This window comes from Pan paniscus, chromosome 23, assembly GCF_029289425.2.
Source record: "Pan paniscus chromosome 23, NHGRI_mPanPan1-v2.0_pri, whole genome shotgun sequence".
Classification (NCBI taxonomy): Eukaryota; Metazoa; Chordata; class Mammalia; order Primates; family Hominidae; genus Pan; species Pan paniscus.
The window spans coordinates 19,369,440-19,389,786 of record NC_085927.1 but is presented as its reverse complement, the minus strand read 5'-3'; positions in this window follow the sequence as shown (position 1 = coordinate 19,389,786).

The window sequence follows — 20,347 nt, the reverse complement described above, 5'->3', positions numbered from 1 at the left end:
ATTTTATGTACAGTATATAGAATATATTTGGTGTACTTTGATATTTTATGTACAGGAAAATATACATTTGGTGTACTTTGATACTTTATGTAGAGTATATAATGTATATTTGGTGTACTTTGATATTTTAGGTACAGTGTACAATACATATTTGGTGCCTTTTGATATTTCATGTACAGTATATAATATACACTTGGTGTACTTTGATATTTTATGTACAGTATATAATATATTTTTGTGTACTTTGATAAATTATCTACAGTATATAATATATATCAGGCATAATTTGATATTTTATGTACACTATATAACATATGTTTGGCATACTTTGATATTTTGTGTACAGCATATTTATATTGGGCATATTTTGATATTTTATGTACAATACATAATGTATATTTGGTGTACTTTTATATTTTATGTACATTAAATTATATATATGATGTAATTTCATATTTTATGTACAGTGTATAATATATATGTGCTGTATTTGATGTTTTATATACAGTATATAATTTATATTCAGTGTACTTTGATAGTTAATGTACACTATATAATATATACTTGCTGTACTTTGATATTTTCTGTACAGTGTATAATGTATATTAGGTGTACTGTGATATTTTATGTACAGTATGTAATATATATTTGGTGTACTTTGATATTTTATTTACAGTATATAATATATATTTTGTGTGCTTTGATATTTTATGTAAAGCATATAATACATATTTTGTGTGCTTAATTTCTTATGTAGAGTATATAATATATATTGGGTGTACTTTTATATTTTATGTACAGTATATAATGTTTGACCTGCCTAAGTGGGCATTGTGACATCATAACTCTGCACCGGTCAACCAGGTGACAGACCCTTGTCTTTGATCTGCCTTAGGGGTCATTGTGACATCATAAATCTGCACTGGCAACCCAGGTGACAGACCCTTGTCTGTGATCTGCCTAAGGGGGAATTGTGACATTATAACTCTGCACGGGTCACCCAGGTGGCAGAACCTTGTCTTTGCTCTGCCTAAGGGGGCATTGTGACATCGTAACTCTGCACGGGTCACCCAGGTGACAGGCCCTTGTCTGCGATCTGCCTAAGGGGGCATTGGGACAGCATAACTCTGCAATGGTCTTCCACGTGACAGACCCTTGTCTTTTATCTGCCTATAGATGCATTGTGACATCATAACTCTGCACTGGTCACCCAGGTGACAGGCCCTTGTCTTTGATCTGTCTAAGGGGGCATTGTGACATCATAAATCTGCAGTGGTCACCCAGGTGACAGACCCTTGTCTGTGATCTGCTTAAGGGGGTATTGTGACATCATAAGTCTGCACGGGTCACCCAGGTGACAGACCCTTGTCTGTGATCTGCCTAAGCGGGCATTGTGACATCATAATTCTGCACGGGTCACCCAGGTGACACACCCTTGTCTGTGATGTGCCTAAGGGGGAATTGTGATATCATAACTCTGCACTGGACACACACGTGACAGAACCTTGTCTGTGATCTGCATAAGGGGGCATTGTGACATCATAACCCTGCACGGGTCACCCAGGTGACATGCCCTTGACTGTGATCTGCCTAAGGGGGCATTGTGACATCATAACTCTGCACGGGTCACCCAGGTGACAGGCCCTTGTCTGTGATCTGCCTTAGGGTGCTTTGTGACATTATAACTTTACATGGGTCACCCAGGTGACAGGCCAATATCTGTGATCGGCCTAAGGGAGCATTGTAACAGAATAACTCAGCAATGGTCATCCAGGTGACAGACCATTGTCTGTGATCTCCCTATGGGGGCATTGTGACATCATAACTCTACACTGGTCACCCAGGTGACAGGCCGTTGTCTGTGATCTGCATAAGTGGGCATTGTAACATCATAACCCCGAACTTGTCACCCAGGTTACAGACCCTTGTCTGTGATCTGCCTAAGGGGGTATTGTGATATCATAACACTGCAGTTGTCACCCAGGTGACAGATCCTTGTCTGTGGTCTGCCTAAGGGGGCATTGTGACATCATAACTCTGCACTGGTCACACAGGTGACAGACCCATGTCTTTGATCTGCCTATGGGGGCATTGTGACATTATAACTCTCTACTGGTCACCCAGGTGACAGACCCTTGTCAGTGATCTGCCTAACGGGGCATTGTGACATCATAACTCTGCACTGTTCCCACAGGTGACAGACCCTGGTCTTTGATCTGCCTAAGGGGCATTGTGACATCATAAATCTGCACTGGTCACCCAGGTGACAGAACCTTGTCTTTCATCTGCCTAAGGGGGCTTTGTGACAACATAACTCTGCACGGGTCACCCAGGCGACAGGCCCTTGACTGTGGTCTGCCTAAGGGGGCATTGTGAAATCATAACTCTGCCCTGGTCACCCAGGTGACAGGCCTTTGTCTGTGATCTGCCTAAGGAGGCATTGTGACATTATAACTCTGCACTGGGCACCCAGGTGACAGGCCCATGCCTGTGATATGCCTAAGGGGGCATTGTGACATCATAACTCTTCACTGGTCACCGTGGTGACAGACCCTTGTCTGTGATCTTCCTAAGGGGGTATTGTGACATCATAACCCTGCACTGGTCACCCAGGTGACAAAACATCGTCAGTGATTTTCCTAAGGGGAAATTGTGACATCATAACTCTGTAGTGGTGACGCAGGTGAGAGACCCTTGTATTTGATCTGCCTACGTGGGCATTGTGACATCATAACCCTGCACTGGTCACCTAGGTGACAGACCCTTGTCAGTGATCTACCTAAGGGGGCATTGTGACATCATAAGTCTGTACGCGTCACCCAGGTTACAGACCCTTTTCTGTGATCTCTGTAAGGCTTCATTGTGACATCAAAACCCCGCATGTGTCACCCAGGTGACAGACTCTTGTCTTTGATCTGCCTAACTGGGTATTGGGACATCATAACCTTGCACTTGTCACCGAGGTGACAGACCCTTGTCTGTCATCTGCCCAAGGGGTCATTGTGAAATCATAACTCTAATGGGTCACCAAGGAGACGAACCCTTTTCCGTGATCTCCCAAAGGGGGCAACGTGACATCATAACTCTGCACTGGTCACCCAGGTGACAAAACATTGTCTGTGATCTTCCTCAGGGGGAATTGTGACTTCCTAACTCTCTACTGGTGACCTAGCTGACAGACCCTTGTATTTGATCTGCCTACGTGGGCATTGTGACATCATAGCTCTGCACTGGTAACCCAGGTGAAAGGCCATTGTCTGTTATCTGCCTAAACGGGCATTGTGACATCATAACTCTGCACTAGTCACCCAGGTGACAGGCCCTTGTCTCTGATATGCCTAAGGGGGCATTGTGACATCATAACAATGTGCTGGGCACCCAGGTGACAGGCCCTTGACTGTGATCTGCCTAACGGGGCATTGTTACCTCATAACTCTGCACTCGGCACACAGGTGACAGGCCCTTGTCTGTGATATGCCTAAGGGGGCATTGTGAAATCATAATTCTGCACTGGGCACTCAGGTGACAGGCCCTTGTCTGTGATCTGCCTTAGGTGGCATTGTGACATCATAACTCTGCACTGGGCACCCAGGTGACAGGCCCTTTTCTTTGATCTGCCTAAGTGGGCATAGTGACATCATTACTGCACTGGGAACCCAGGTGACAGGCCCTTGTCTGTGATCTGCCTAAGAGGGCGTTGTGACATCATAACTCTGCACTGGGCACCCAGGTTGCAAGCCCTTCCCTGTGATGTGCCTAAGGGGGCATTGTGACATTATGACTCTGCACTGGGCACCCAGGTGACATGCCCTTTTCTGTGATCTGCCTACGGGGGCATTGTGACATCATAACTCTGCCCTGGGCACCCCGGTGACAGGCCCTTGTCTGTCATCTGCCTAAGGGGTCATAGTGACATCATAACTCAGCACGGGTCACCCAGGTGACCGGTCCTTGTCTCTGATCTGCCTAAGGTGCCATTGTGACATCATAACTCTGCATGGGTCACCCAGGTGACAGGCCCTTTTCTGTGATCTGCCTAACGGTGCATTGTGACATCATAAGACTGCACGGGTCACCCTTGTGACAGACTCTTTTCTGTGATTTGCCTAAGCGGGCATTGTGACATCATAACTCTGCAATAGTCACCCAGGTGACAGGCCCTTGTCTGTGATCTGCCTAAGGGGGCATTGTGACATCATTACTCTACACTGATCACCCAGGTGAGAGGTCTTTGTCTGTGATCTGCCTAAGGGGGAATTGTGACATCATAACTCTGCACTGGTCACCCAGGTGACAGTCCCTTCATTGTGATCTACCTAAGGATGCATTGTGACATCATCACTCTGCACTGGTCACCCAGGTGACAGGCCCCTGTCTGTGCTCTCCCTAAGGGGGCATTGTGACATCATAACTCTGCCCTGGTCACCCAGGTGACAGGCTCTTTTCTCTGATCTGCCTAATGCGGCGTTGTGACATCATAACTCAGCACGGGTCAACCAGGTGACAGGCCTTGCTGTGACCTGCCTAAGGGGGCATTGTGACATCATAAATCTGCACTGGGCACCCAGGTGACTGGCCCTTGTCTGTGATCTGCCTAAGGGGGCATTGTGGCATCATAGCTCTGCACCGGTCAACCAGGTTACAGGCCATTCTCTGTCACCTGTCTAACGGGGGCATTGTGACATCATAACACTGCACGGGCCATTCAGGTGACAGACCCTTGTCTGTGATATGCCTAAGGGGGCATTGAGACATCATAACTCTGCACTGGTGATAAAGCTGACTGACCATTGTCTGTGATCTGCCTCAGGGGGCATTGTGACATCATAACTCCGCACTGGTCTCCCTGGTGAGAGGCCCTTGTCTGTGATCTGCCTAAGGGGGCATTGTGACATCATAACTCTGCACGGGTCACCCAGGTGACAGACTCTTGTCTCTGATCTGCCTAAGGGGGCATTGTGACATTATAACTCTGCACGGGTCACCCAGGTGACAGTCCCTTGTCTGTGATCTGCCTAAGGGGTCATAGTGACATCATAACACTACACGGGTCACCCAGGTGACAGACTCTTGTCTGTGATATTCCTAAGAGGGCATTGTGACATCATAACTCTGTACGGGTCTCCCAGGTGACAGGCCCTTGCTGTGATCTGCTTAAGCGGGCATTGTGACATCATAAATCTGCACTGGGCACTCAGGTGACAGGCCCGTGTCTGTGATCTGCCTAAGGGGGCATTGTGACATCATAACTCTGCACTGGGCACCCAGGTGACAGGCCCTTGTCTGTGATCTGCCTAAGGGGATATTGTGGCATCATAACTCTGCACCGGTCTCCCAGGTGACAGTCCCCTGTCTGTCACGTGCCTAACGGGGCATTGTGACATCATAACACTGCACGAGTCACTCAGGTGACAGACCATTCTCTGTAATCTGCCTAAGGGGGCAATGTGACATCATAACTCTGCGCTGGTGATCCAGGTGACAGACCCTTGTCTGTGATCTGCCTCACAGGGCATTGTGACATCGTAATTCTGCACTGGTCATCCAGGGGACAGGCCCCTGTGTGTGATCTGCCAAAGGGGGCATTGTGACATCATAAATCTTCACTGGTCACCCAGGTGACAGGCACTTGTCTGTGATCTGCCTAAGCGGGCAATGTGACATCATAACCCTGCACTGGTCACCGTGATGACAGATATTTGTCTGTGATCTGCCTAAGGGGGTATAGTGTCATCATAACTCTGCACTGGTCACCCAGGTGACAAAACATTGTCTGTGATCTTCCTAAGGGGGCATTGTGACATCAAAACTGTGTACTGGTGACCCTGTTGACATACCCTTCTTTTTAACTGCCAACGTGGGCGTTTTGACATGACAACACTGCAGTGGTCACCCAGGTGACAGACCCTTGTCAGTGATCTACCTAACGGGGCATTCTGTCATCACAAGTCTGCACGCATCACCCAGGTGACAGACCCTTGTCTGTGATCTCCGTAAGGCGTCATTGTGACATCATAACTCTGCACGTGTGACCCAGGTGACAGATCATTGTCTTTCATCTTCCTAAGTGGGCATTGTGACATCATAAATCTGCACCTGTCACCCAGGTGACAGACCCTTGTCTGTGATCTGCCTAAGGGGGCATTGTGACATCATAACACTGCAGGTGTCACCCAGGTGACAAACCCTACTCTGTGATATGCCTAAGGGGGCATTGTGACATCATAACTCAGCACTGGTCACCGTGGTGACAGACCCTGGTCTGTGATCTGCCTAAGGGGGTATTGTGTCATCATAACTGCACTGGTCACCCAGGTGACAAAACATTGTCTGTGATCTTCCTAAGGGGGCATTGTGACATCATAACACTGTAGTGGTGACCCTGGTGACAGACCCTTGTTTTTGAACTGCCTGCGTGGGCATTGTGACATCATAACTCTGCAGTCGTCACCCAGGTGACAGACCCTTCTCAGTGATCTACCTAAGGGGGCATTCTGACATCACCAGTCTGCACGCGTCACCCAGGTGACAGACCCTTGTCTGTGATCTCTGTAAGGCATCGTTGTGACATCCTAACTCTGCACGTGTGACCCAGGTGAGAGATACATGTCTTTGATCTGCCTAAGTGGGCATTGTGACACATTAACTCTTCACTTGTCACCCAGGTGACAGAACCTTGTCGGTGATCTGCCTAAGGGGGCATTGTGACACAATAACACTGCATGTGTCACCCACGTGACAGACCCTTCTCTGTGATATGCCAAAGGGGGCATTGTGACATTATAACTCTGCACTGGGCACCCAGGTGACATGCCCTTGTCTGTGATCTGCCTAAGGGGTCATTGTGACATCATAACTCTGCACTGGGCACCCCGGTGACAGACACTTGTCTGTGATCTGCCTAAGGGGGAATTGTGACATCATAACTCTGCACTAGTCACCCTGGTGACAGGCCCTTGTCAGGAATCGGCCTTAGGGGGCATTGTGACATCATAACTCTGCACTGGGCACCCAGGTGACAGGCCCCTGTCTGTGATCTGCCTAAGGGGGCATTGTGACATCATAACTCTGCATGGGTCACAGAGGTGACAGGCCCTTGTCTGTGATCTCCCTAAGGAGGCATTGTTACATCATTACTCTGCACGGTTCACCCAGGTGACAGACCCTTGTCTGTGATCTGCGAAAAGGGGCATTGTGATATCATAACCCTGTACGGGTCACCCAGGTGACAGGCCCTTGCTGTGATCTGCCTAAGGGGGCATTGTGACATCATAACTCTGCACTGGGCACCCAGGTGACAGACCTATGTCTGTGATCTGCCTAAGGGGGCATTGTGACATCAAAACTCTGCACTGGGCACTCAGGTGACAAGCCCTTGTCTGTGATCTGCCAAACGGGGCATTGTGACATCAAAACTGTGCACTGGGCACCAAGGTGACATGCCCGTGTCTGTGATCTGCCTAAGGGGGCATTTTGACTTCATAACTCTTCAGTGAGCACCCAGGTGACAGGCCCATGTCTGTGATCTGCCTAAGGGGGCATTGTGCCATCATAACTCTGCACCGGTCACCCAGGTGACAGACCCTTGTCAGTGATCTATCTCAGTGGGCATTGTGACATCATAATTCTGCACGCATCACCCAGGTGACAGACCCTTGTCTGTGATCTCCGTAAGGAGTCATTGTGACATCATAACTCTGCACGTGTCACCCGGGTTACAGACCCTTGTCATTGATCTGCCTAAGTGGGCATTGTGATATCATACCTCTGCACTGGTCACCCAGGTGGCAGGCCCTTGTCTGTGAACTGCCTAAGGGGCATTGTGACATCATATCTCTACAACGGTCACCAAGGTGGCAAACCCTTGACTTTCATCTGCCTAAGGGGGCATTGTGACATCATAAATCTGCACTGGGCACCGAGGTGACAGGCCCATCTCTGTGATCTGCCTAAGGTGGCATTGTGACATTATAACTCAGCACTGGGCACCCAGGTGACAGGCCCTTGTCTGTGATGTGCGTAAGGGGGCATTGTGACATCATAACTCTACCAGGGCCACCCAGGTGGCAGGCCCTTGTATGTGATCTGCGAAAGGGGGCATTGTGACATAATAACTCTCCACGGGACACCCAGGTGACAGGCCCTTGCTGTGATCTGCCTAAGGGGACATTGTGACATCATAACTCTACACTGGGAACTCAGGGGACAGGCCCTTGTCTCTTATCTGCCTAAAGGGGCATTGTGACATCATAACTCTGCACTGGGCACCCAGGTGACAAGCGCTTGTCTGTGATCTGCCTAAGGGAGCATTTTGACATCATAACTCTGCACTGGGCACCCAGGTGACAGGCCCTTGTCTGTGATCTGCCTAAGGGGGCATTGTGGCATGATAACTCTGCACCGGTCACCCAGTTGACAGGCCATTCTCTGTCACCTGTCTAACGTGGGCATTGTGAGATCATAACACTGCATGGGTCATTCAGCTGACAGACCCTTGTCTGTGATATGCCTAAGGGGGCATTGTGACATTATACCTCTGCACGAGTCACTCAGGTGACATACCATTGTCTGTGATCTCCCTAAGGGGGCAATGTAACATCATAACTCTGCACTGGTGATCCAGGTGACAGACCCTTGTCTGTGATCTGCCTCAGGGGGCATTGTGACATCATAACTTTGCACTGCTCACCCTGGTGACAGGCCCTTGTCTGTGATCTTCCTAAGGGGACATTGTGACATCATAACACTGCACGGGTCACCCAGGTGACAGAATCTTGTCTGTGATCTGCCTAAGGGTTCCTTGCGACATCATGACTCTGCACTAGTCACCCAGGTGACAGGCCCTTGTCTCTGATCTGCCTAAGGGGGCATTGTGACATCATAACTCTGCACGGATCACCTAGGTGTCAGGCCCGTGTCTGTGATCTGCCTACGGGGGCATTGTGACATCATAACACTGCACTGGTCACCGTGGTGACAGACCCTTGTCTGTCATCCGCCTAAGGGGGTATTGTGACATCATAACTCTGCACTGGTCACCCAGGTGACAGCACATTGTCTGTGATTTTCCTGAGGGGCAATTGTGACATCATAACTCTGTACTGGTGACCCAGGTGACAGACAATTTTATTTGATCTGCCTACGTGTCTATTGTGACATCATAACTCTGCTCTGGTCATCCAGGTGACAGACCCTTGTCAGTGATGTACCTAAAGGGGCATTGTGACATCGTAAGTCTTCACGCATCACCCAGGTGACAGACCCTTGTCTGTGACTTCCGTAAGGGGTCATTGTGACATCATAACTCTGCACTTGTCGCCCAGGTGACAGACCCTTGTCTTTGATCTGCCTAACTGGTCATTGTGACATCATAACTCCGCACTTGTCACCGAGGTGACAGACCCTTGTCTGTGATCTGCCTAAGGGGGCATTGTGACATCATAACTCTAACGGGTCACCCAGGTGACAAACCCTTGTCTGTGATCTGCCAAAGGGGGCAATACGACATCATAACTAAGCACTGGTCACCCAGGTGACAGACCCTTGTCTGTGATCTGCATCAGGGGACACTGTGACATCATGACTCTGCACTGGGCACCCAGTTGACAGGCACTTGTCTGTGATCTGCCTAAGGTGGCATTGTAAACTCATAACTCTGCATTGGGCACCCAGGTGACAGGCACTGTTCTCTGATCTGCCAAAGGGGACATTGAGACATCGTAACTCTTCACTGGTCACGCAGGTGACAGGCCCTTGTCTGTGATCTGCCTAAGGGGGCATTGGGATATTATAACTCTGCACTGGGCACCCAGGTGACATGCCCTTGACTGTGATCTGCCTAAGGGGGCAATGTGTCATCATAACTCTGCAAGGGTCACCCAGCTGACAGGCCCTTGTCTGTGATTTCTGAAAGGGGGCATTGTGACATCATGACGCTTTACTGGGCACCGAAGTGGCAGGCCCTTCTCTGTGATGTGCCTAAGGGGGCATTGTGACATTATAACTCTGCACTGGCCACCCAGGTTAGATAACCTTGTCTGTGCTCTGCCTAAGGGGGCATTGTGACACAATAACTCTGCACTGGGCACCCCGGTGACAGGCCTTTGTCTGTGATCTGCCTAAGGGGGCATTGAGACATCATAACTCTACACTGTGCACCCAGGTGAAAGGAACTTTTCTGTGATCTGCCTAAGGGGGCACTGTGACATCGTAACCCTGCACTGTTCACCCAGGTGGCAGGCCCTTGTCTGTGATCTGCCTAACGGGGCATTCTGACATCATAACTCTGCACTGGATGCCCAGGGTACAAGCTCTTGTCTGTGATCTGCCCAAGGCGGCATTGTGACATCATAACACTGCACTGGTAGCCCAGGTGACAGACTCTTGTCTGTGGTCTGCCTAAGGGGGCATTGTGGCATCATAACACTGCACGGGTCACCCAGGTGACAGACTCTCGTCTGTGATCTGCCTAAGCTGGCATTGTGACATCATAACTCTGCACTAGTCACCAAGGTGACAGGCCCTTGTCTGTGATCTGCCTAAGGGGGCATTGTGACATCATAACTCTACACTGGTCACCTAGGTGAGAGGCCCTTGTCTGTGATCTGCCTAAGGGGGCATTGTGACATCATAAGTCTGCACTGATCACCAAGGTGACAGGCCCTTGTCTGTTATCTGCCTAGGGGGGCATTGTGACATTATAACTCTGCACTGGTCACCCAGGTTAAAGGCCCTTGTCTGTGATCTGCCTAAGGGGGCATTGTGGCATCATAACTCTGCACCGGTCACCCAGGTGACTGGCCATTCTCTGTCACCTGTCTAACGTGGGCCTTGTGACATCATAACACTGCATGGGTCATTCAGGTGACAGACCCTTGTCTGTGATATGCCCAAGGGGGCACTGTGATATCATACCTCTGCACGGGTCACTCAGGTGACATACCATTGTCTGTGATCTGCCTAAGGGGGCAATGTGACATCATATTTCTGCACTGGTGATCCAGGTGACAGACCCTTGTCTGTGATCTGCCTCAGGGGGCATTGTGACATCATAACTCTGCACTGGTCACCCTGGTGACAGGCCCGTGTCTGTGATCTTCCTAAGGGGGCATTGTGACATCATAACACTGCACGGGTCACCCACGTGACAGAATCTTGTCTGCGATCTGCCTAAGGGTTCATTGTGACATCATGACTCTGCACTAGTCACCCAGGTGACAGGCCCTTGTCTGTGATCTGCCTAAGGCGGCATTGTGACATCATAACTCTGCACTGGTCACCCAGGTGTCAGGCCCGTGTCTGTGATCTGCCTATGGGGTCATTGTGACATCATAACACTGCACGGGTCACCCAGGTGACAGATTCTTGTCTGTGATTTGCCTAGGGGGACATTGTGACCACGTAACACTGCACGGGTCACCCAGGTGACAGACACTTGTCTGTGATCTGCCTAAGGGGGAATTGTGACATCATAACTCTGCACTAGTCACACAGGTGACAGGCCCTTGTCTGTGATCAGCCTTAGGGGGCATTGTGACATCCTAACTCTGCACTGGGAACCCAGGTGACAAGCCCTTTTCTCTTATCTGCCTAAGGTGGCATTGTGACATCATAACTCTACACTGGGCAACCAGGTGACAAGACCTTGTCTGTGATCTGCCTAAGGGAGCATTTTGACATCATAACTCTGCACTGGGCACCCAGGTGACAGGCCCATGTCTGTGATCTGCCTAACGGGGCATTGTGGCATCATAACTCTGCACCGGTCACCCAGATGACAGGCCATTCTCTGTCACCTGTCTAACGTGGGCACTGTGACATCATTACACTGCATGGGTCATTCAGGTGACAGACCCTTGTCTGTGATATGCCTAAGGGGGCATTGTGATATCATACCTCTGCACATGTAACTCAGGTGACATACCATTATCTGTGATCTGCCTAAGGGGGCAATGTGACATCATAACTCTGCACTGGTGATCCAGGTGACAGACCCTTGTCTGTGATCTGCCTCAGGGGGCATTGTGACATCATAACTCCGCACTGGTCACCCTGGTGACAGGCCCTTGTCTTTGATCTTCCTAAGGGGGCATTGTGACATCATAACTCTGCACTGGTCACCCAGGTGACAGAATCTTGTCTGTGATCTGCCTAAGGGTTCATTGTGACATCATGACTCTGCACTAGTCACCCAGGTGACAGGCCCTTGTCTCTGATCTGCCTAAGGGGGCACTGTGACATCATAACTCTGCACGAGTCACCCAGGTGTCAGGCCCGTGTCTGTGATCTGCCTACGGGGTCATTGTGACATCATAACACTCCACGGGTCACCGTGGTGACAGACCCTTGTCTGTCATCCGCCTAAGGGGGTATTGTGACATCATAACTCTGCACTTGTCACCCAGGTGACAGCACATTGTCTGTGATATTCCTCAGTGGCATTTGTGACATCATAATTCTGTACTGGTGACCCAGGTGACAGACCATTGTATTTGATCTGCCTACGTGTCTATTGTGACATCATAACTCTGCACTGGTCATCCAGGTGACAGACCCTTGTCAGTGATGTACCTAAGGGGGCATTGTGACATCGTAAGTCTTCACGCATCACCTAGGAGACAGACCCTTGTCTGTGCTCTCCGTAAGGGGTCATTGTGACATCATAACTCTGCACTTGTTGCCCAGGTGACAGACCCTTGTCTTTGATCTGCCTAACTGGTCATTGTGACATCATAACTCCGCACTTGTCACCGAGGTGACAGACCCTTGTCTGTGATCTGCCTAAGGGGGCATTGTGACATCATAACTCTAACGGTTCACCCAGGTGACAAACCCTTGTCTGTGATCTGCCAAAGGGGGCAATGTGACATCATAACTAAGCACTGGTCACCCAGGTGACAGACCCTTGTCTGTGATCTGCATCAGGGACATTGTGACATTATGACTCTGCACTGGGCACCCAGTTGAAAGGCACTTGTCTGTGATCTGCTTAAGGTGGCATTGTAACCTCATAACTCTGCATTGGGCACCCAGGTGACAGGCCCAGTTCTGTGATCTGCCTAAGGGGACATTGAGACATCGTAACTCTTCACTGGTCACGCAGGTGACAGGTCCTTGTCTGTGATTTGCATAAGGGGGCATTGGTATATTATAACTCTGCACTGGGCACCCAGGTGACATGCCACTGTCTGTGATCTGCCGAAGGGGGCAATGTGTCATCATAACTCTGCAAGGGTAACCCAGCTGACAGGCCCTTGTCTGTGATTTGCGAAAGGGGGCATTGTGACATCATAACGCTTTACTGGGCATGGAGGTGGCAGGCCCTTCTCTGTGATGTGCCTAAGGAAGCATTTTGACATTATAACTCTGCACTGGGCACCCAGGTTCGATAACCTTGACTGTGCTCTGCCTAAGGGGGCATTGTGACACAATAGCTCTGCACTGGGCACCCCGGTGACAGGCCTTTGTCTGTGATCTGCCTAAGGGGGCATTGAGACATCATAACTCTACACTGGGCACCCAGGTGAAAGGAACTTTTCTGTGATCTGCCTAAGGGGGCACTGTGACATCGTAACCCTGCACTGTTCACCCAGGTGACAGGCCCTTGTCTGTGATCTGCCTAACGGGGCATTCTGACATCATAACTCTGCACTGGATACCCAGGGTACAAGCCCTTGTCAGTGATCTGCCCAAGGCGGCATTGTGACATCATAACACTGCACGGGTCCCCCAGGCGACAGACTATTGTCTGTGATCTGCCTAAGCGGGCATTGTGACATCATAACTCTGCACTAGTCACCAAGGTGACAGGCCCTTGTCTGTGATCTGCCTAAGGGGGCATGGTGACATCATAAGTCTACACTGGTCACCCAGGTGAGAGGTCCTTGTCTGTGATCTGCCTAAGGGGGCATTGTGACAACATAAGTCTGAACTGGTCACCAAGGTGACAGGCCCTTGTCTGTTATCTGCCTAAGGGGGCATAGTGACATCATAACTCTGCACTGGTCACCCAGGTTACAGGCCCTTGTCTGTGATCTGCCTAAGGTGGCATTGTGGCATCATAACTCTGCACCAGTCACCCAGGTGACAGGCCATTCTCTGTCACCTGTCTAACGTGGGCCTTGTGACATCATAACACTGCATGGGTCATTCAGGTGACAGACCCTTGTCTGTGATATGCCTAAGGGGGTATTGTGACATCGTACCTCTGCACGGGTCACTCAGGTGACATAGCATTGTCTGTGATCTGCCTAAGGGGGCAATGTGACATCATAACTCTGCACTGGTGATCCAGGTGACAGGCCCTTGTCTGTGATCTGCCTCAGGGGGCATTGTGACATCATAACTCCGCGCTGGTCACCCTGGTGACAGGCCCGTGTCTGTGATCTTCCTAAGGGGGCATTGTGACATCATAACACTGCATGGGTCACCCAGGTGACAGAATCTTGTCTGTGATCTGCCTAAGGGTTCATTGTGACATCATGACTCTGCACTAGTCACCCAGGTGACAGGCCCTTGTCTCTGATCTGCCTAAGGTGGCATTGTGACATCATAACTCTCCACGGGTCACCCAGGTGTCAGTCCCGTGTCTGTGATCTGCCTACGGGGTCATTGTGACATCATAACACTGCACGGGTCACCCAGGTGACAGATTCTTCTCTGTGATCTGCCTAAGGGGACATTGTGACATCATAACTCTGCAGTGGGCACCCAGATGACAGGCCCTTGTCTCTGATCTGCCTAAGGGGACATTGTGGCATCATAACTCTGCACCGGTCGCCCTGGTGACAGGCCCCTGTCTGTCACCTGCCTAAGGGGGTATTGTGACATCATAACACTACACGAGTCACTCAGATGACAGATCCTTTTCTGTAATCTGCCTAAGGGGGCAATGTGACATCATAACTCTGCACTGGTGATCCAGATGACAGACCCTTGTCTGTGATCCGCCTCAGGGGGCATTGTGACATCATATTTATAGACTGGTCACCCAGGTGACAGACCATTGTCTGTGATCAGCCTATGGGGGCATTGTGACATCATAATTCTGCACTGGTCCTCAAGGTGACAGGCCCCTGGGTGTGGTCTGCCTAAGGGGGCTTTGTGACATCATAAATCTGCACTGGGCACCCAGGTGACATGCCCTTGTGTGTGATCTGCCTAAGGGGGCATTGTGACATCATAAATCTGCACTGGGCACCCAGGTGACATGCCCTTGTCTGTGATCTGCCTAAGGTTTCATTGTGACATCATAACTCTGCACTGGGCATCCAGGTTACAGGCCCTTGTCTGTGATGTGCCTAAGGGGGTATTGTGACATTATAACGCAGCACTGGGTACCCAGGTGTCATGCCCTTTGCTGTGATCTGCCTAAGGGGGAATTGTGACATCATAACTCTGCAGTAGGCACCCAGGTGACAGGCCCTGGTCTTTGATTTGCCAATGGGGGCATTGTGACATAACTCTGAATGGGTCACCCAGGTGACAGGCCCCTGTCTGTGATCTGCCTAAGGGGGCATTGTGCCATCATAACTCTGCCCTGGTCACCCAGGTGACAGGCACTTGTCTGTGATCTGCCTAAGGGTGAATTGGGACATCATATCTCTGCACTGGTCACCGTGATGACAGACATTTGTCTGTGATCTGCCTAAGGGGGTATAGTGTCATCATAACTCTGCACTGGTCACCCAGGTGACAAAACATTGTCTGTGATCTTCCTAAGGGGGCATTGTGGCATCATAACTCTGTACTGGTGACCCTGGTGACATACCCTTCTTTTTAACTGCCTACGTGGGCATTGTGACATCAGAACTCTGCAGTGGTCACCCAGGTGACAGACCCTTCTCAGTGATCTACCTAACGGGACATTCTGTCATCACAAGTCTGCACGCATCACCCAGGTAACAGACCCTTGTCTGTGATCTCCCTAAGGGGGCATTGTGACATCATAACAGTCCACGTGTCACCCAGGTGACAGACCCTACTCTGTGATATGCCTAAGTGGGCATTGTGACATCATAACTCAGCACTGGTCACCGTGGTGACAGACCCTTTTCTCTGATCTGCCTAAGGGGGTGTTGTGTCATCATAACTCTGCACAGGTCACCCAGGTGACAAAACATTGTCTGTGATCTTCCTAAGGGGGCATTGTGACATCATAACACTGTACTGGTGACCCTGGTGACACACCCTTGTTTTTGAACTGCCTGCATGGGCATTGTGACATCATAACTCTGCAGTGGTCACCCAGGTTACAGGCCCTTCTCAGTGATCTACCTAAGGGGGCATTCTGACATCACCAGACTGCACGCATCACCCAGGTGACAGACTCTTGTCTGTGATCTCCGTAAGGCATCGTTGTTACATCATAACTCTGCACGTGTGACCCAGGTGAGAGATACTTGTCTTTGATCTGCCTAAGTGGGCATTGTGACATCATAACTCTTCATTTGTCACCCAGGTGACAGACCCTTGTCGGTGATCTGCCTAAGGGGGCATTGTGACATAATAACAATGCATGTGTCACCCAGGTGACAGATCCTTCTCTGTGATATGCCGAAGGGGGCATTGTGACATCATGACTCTGCAGGGGTCACCCAGGTGACATACCATTGTCTGTGATCTGCCAAAGGGGGAAATGTGACATCATAACTCTGCATTGGTGACCCAGGTGACTGGCCCTTGCTGTGATCTGCCTAAAGGAGCATTGTGTCATCATAGCTCTGCACTGGGCACCCAGGTGACAGGCCCTTGTCAGTGATCTGCCTAAGGGGGCATTGTGACATTATAACTCTGCACTGGGCACCCAGGTGACATGCCCTGGTCTGTGATCTGCCTAAGGGGGCATTGTGACATCATAACTCTGCACGGGTCACCCAGGTGAGAGGCCCTTGTCTGTTATCTGCCTAAGGGGGCATTGTGACATCATAACACTGCACGGGTCACCCAGGTGACAGACAGTTGTCTGTGATCTGCCTAAGGGGGCATTGTGACATCATAACTCTGCACTAGTCAGGGAGGTGACAGGCTCTTGTCTGTGATCTGAGTAAGGGGGCATTGTGACTTCATAACTCTGCACTGGTCACCCAGGTGACATGCCTTTGTCTGTGATCTGCCTAAGGGGGTATTGTGACATCGTTACTGTGCACGGGCCACCCAGGTGACAGGCCCTTGTCTGTGATCTGCGAAAGGGGGCATTGTGACATCATAACTCTGCACGACACACCCAGGTGAGGGGTCCTTGCTGTGATCTGCCTAAGGGGGCACTGTGACATCATAACCCTACACAAGGCACCCAAGTGACAGGCCCTTGTCTGTGATCTGCCTAAGGGGGCATTGAGACATGGTAATTCTGCACTGGGCACCCAGGTGGCAGGCCCTTGTCTGTGAGCTGTCTAAGGAGGCATTGTGACTTCATAACTCTGCACTGGGTACCCAGGTGACATGCCCGTGTATGTGATCTGCCTAAGGGGGCATTGTGACGTCATTAACTCTGCACCGGGCAGCCATGTGACAGGCCCTTGTCTGTGATCTGCCTATGGCGGCATTGTGGTATCATAACTCTACACCGGTCACCCAGGTGACAGGCCCTTGTCTGTCACCTGCCCAAGGGGGCATTGTGACATCATAACCCTGCACTATTCACCCAGGTGACAGGCTCCTGTCTCTGATCTGCCTACGGGGGCATCGTGACAACATAACTCTGCACTGGTCACCCAGGTAACAGGCCCTTGTCTGTGATCTGCCAAAGGTGGCATTATGACATCATAACTGTGCACTGGGCACCCAGGTGACAGGCCCTTTTCTGTGATCTGCCTAAGGGGGCATAGTGACATCATAAGTCTAAACTGGAAACCCAGGGGAGAGGCCCTTGTCTGTGATCTGCCTAAAGGGGCATTGTGACATCATAACTCTGCACTGGGCACACAGGTGGAAAGCCCTTCCCTGTGATGTGCCTAAGGGGGCATTGTGACATTATGACTCTGCACTGGGCACACAGGTGAAGTGCCCTTGTCTGTGATCTGCCTAAGGGGGCATAGTGACATCATAACTCTGCACGGGTCTCCCAGGGGACACGCCCTTGTCTCTAATCTCCCGAAGGGGGCATTGTGACATCATAACTCTGCACTGGTCACTCAGGTGACAGACCCTTGTCAGTGATGTACCTAATGGGCCATTGTGACTTCGTAAGTCTGAATGCATTACCCAGGTGACAGACCCTTGTCTGTGATCTCCGTAAGGGGTCATTGTGACATCATAACTCTGCACTTGTCGCCCAGGTGACAGACCTTGTCTTTGATCTGCCTGACTGGTCATTGTGACAGCATAACTCTGCACTTCTCACCGAGGTGACAGACCCTTGTCTGTGATCTGCCTGACGGGGCATTGTGACATCATAACTCTAACGGGTCACCCAGGTGACAAACCCTTGTCTGTGATCTGCCAAAGGGGGCAATGTGACATCATAACTCTGCACTGGTCACCCAGGTGACAGACCCTTGTCTGTCATCTGCCTCAGGGGGAATTGTGACATCATAACTCTGAACTGGTCACCCAGGTGACAGAATCTTATCTGTGTTCTGCCTTAGGGGGCATTGTGACATCATAACTCTGCACTGGTAATCCAGGTCACAAAATAATTTCTGTGATCTTCCTAAGGGGGCATTGTGATATCATAAATCTGCACTGGTCACCAAGGTGACAGACCCTTGTCTGTGATCAGCCTAAGGGGGCATTGTGACAGCATAGCTCTGCACTGGTCATCCAGGTGACAGGCCCTTGTGTGTGATCTGCCTAAGGGGGCATTGTGACATGATAAATCTGCACTGGGCACCCAAGTGACATGAGCTTGTCTGTGATCCGCCTAAGGGGGCATTGTGACGTCATAACTCTGCACTGGGCAGCCAGGTGACAGGCGCCTGTCTGTGATGTGCCTAAGGGTGGATTGTGACATCATAACTCTGCATGGGTCACCCAGGTGACAGGCCCTTGTCTGTGATCTGCGAAGGGGGTCATTGTGACATCAAAAGTCTGCACTGGGAACCCAGGTAACAGGCCCTTGTCTGTGATGTGCCTAAGAGGGAGTTGTGACATCATAACTCTCCACTGGTCACCCAGGTGACAAACCATTTTCTGTGGTATTCCTAAGGGGCATTGTGACATCATAACTCTGTACTGGTGACCCAGGTGACAGACCCTTGTCTTTGATCTGCCTACATGGGCATTGTGACATCATAACTCGGCACCGTTCACCCAGGTGACAGACCCTTGTCAGTGATCTACCCAAGGAGTCATTGTGACATCTTAAATGTGCACCCGTCACCCCGGAGACAGACCCTTGTCTGTGATCTCCGTAAAGGGTCATTGTGACATCATAACTTTCCACGTATCAACCCGGTGACAGACCCGTGTCTTTGATCTGCCTATGTGGGCATTGTGACATCATAACTCTGCACTTGTCACCGCGGTGACAGACCCTTGTCTGTGATCTGCCTCAGGGGGCATTGTGACATCATGACTCTGCACTGGGCACACAGATGACAGGCACTTGTCTGTGATCTGCCTAAGGTGGCATTGTAACCTCATAATTCTGCATTGGGCACCCAGGTGACAGGCCCTTGTTTGTGATCAGCCTAAGGGGGCATTGTGACATCATAACTCTACACTGGTCACCCAGGTGAGAGGCCCTTCTCTGTGATCTGCATAAGGGGGTATCGTGACATCATAACCCTGCACTGGTCACCAAGGTGACAGGCCCTTGTCTGTGATCTGCCTAAGGGGTCATTGTGACATCACAAATCTGCACGGGTCACTCAGGAGACATACCATTGTCTGTGACCTGCCTAAGGGGGCAATGTGACATCATAACTCTGCACTGGTGATCCAGGTGACAGACACTTGTCTGTGATCTGCCTCAGGGGGCATTGTGACATCATAACTCTGCACTGGTCACCCTGGCGACAGGACCTTGTCTGTGATCTTCCTAAGGGGACATTGTGACATCATAACACTGCACGGGTCCCCCAGGTGACAGAATCTGGACTGTGATCTGCCTAAGGGGTCATTGTGACATCATAACTCTGCACTAGTCACCCAGGTGACAGGCCCTTGTCTCTGATCTGCCTAAGGGGGCATTGTGACTTCATAACTCTGCACGGGTCACCCAGGTGACAGGCCCTTGTCTGTGATCTGCCTAAGGGGACATTGTGACATCATAACACTGCACGGGTCACCCAGGTGACAGATTCTTGTCTGTGATCTGCCTAAGGGGGCATTGTGACATCATAACACTGCACGGGTCACCCAGGTGACAGACACGTGTCTGTGATCTGCCTAAGGGGTAATTGTG